General features: G+C 26.1%; 1 protein-coding gene across 1 annotated transcript in view; it reads right to left on the reverse strand.

Moving 5' to 3' along the window:
• Window positions 1-1,213, reverse strand: part of LOC123010279 (angiotensin-converting enzyme) — a 53,956-nt gene that overhangs the window by 45,653 nt on the left and 7,090 nt on the right. The gene's annotated exons all lie outside the window — the stretch shown is intronic.

Here is a 1,213-nt window from a genome sequence, read left to right on the forward strand (position 1 = left end):
CTACAATCGTCACAAAAGTGACCACTTTTATGACTAAATGTCACAAGTAAAAGTTTCACATTTCAGCCATGGAGCAAAAATTTAATTTTTGCGCCTGAGAGCTTATGACCTCACTATATTCGACAAAATAAACTATGGCTTTTGCTCCTAATACTGCAATATACAATTTTTACTAATTAAGAAAGCTGTAAAAATGATATATAATAAAGAAGACAATAAAGAAGAAGAATAAAAATCAATAAAAACTAATAAAATAAAAATTTATTATAATTTTGGGGCTTAAAAGTTGCTGTCACAAGTAAAAGTTTTACATATCAGGCATAGAGTAAAAACTCTGTTTTTTCTCTTAAGCCTTATTACTTTGGCCATGAGATTTACCAATGTTGTTTTCCTGAATTGATTATTGCGGAAAATTGTGGTGTGCAATTTGAGATTAATTAAGCGCTCTTACCTGTGTTAAAATTGAACTAATTAAGACAAAATTAAAGGATATATTAACAAACTAAGTCATTTTCTCTTCATACAATATACTCTAAAGTTATTAAAACATAACAGTTTTGAGGCAACGTAAAAACGAAATAAAAAAAAATTGAAACCTTAAAAACACGATATGAAGCTCTTAAAGTAATATATCTGGGGAACGATTTTAAATTTATTGTATAACAAAAAAAGCAAAATATTAATTTTTGTTACTACAAGATGTTTTTTAGGTAGGTTCATGAAACTTTTTATGGACATTTCAAAATTGTTCTTTTTCTGTCTTCAGGACTTTAATTTTAAAATTTAGAAATAGTCAAATATCAAAAAGTAATACCTAGGTTTTAAAATAAAATTAAAACCTTTAACACAAAACTCAAAAAAATAACTTTTTTACACTTTCTAGTCCAGAAGCTGGTGAATTTTTGTACTAATTTTCACAATCAAAAATTGATAGAAAAATTTTAGTTAAAAAATATGAAAAAAATTTTCGGGTAGGTTCATGGGAAGAGAAATCAAATAAGTTGAACTTATTTTTTCCATTATGATTTTTTTTGATTTACTAAAGCAGATCATAAACCTAAATCAATTTGCAAATTTTCAGAACTACGAAAACAAGAGCAATATTTTTTTAATTCTTCAAATAATCTTTATCTACAATCGTCACAAAAGTGACCACTTTTATGACTAAATGTCACAAGTAAAAGTTTCACATTTCAGCCATGGAGCAAAAATT

Source organism: Tribolium madens, unplaced genomic scaffold, assembly GCF_015345945.1.
Source record: "Tribolium madens isolate multiple individuals breed KSU strain unplaced genomic scaffold, Tmad_KSU_1.1 Scaffold_7;HRSCAF=85;Tcas5.2_LG10, whole genome shotgun sequence".
Lineage (NCBI taxonomy): Eukaryota > Metazoa > Arthropoda > Insecta > Coleoptera > Tenebrionidae > Tribolium > Tribolium madens.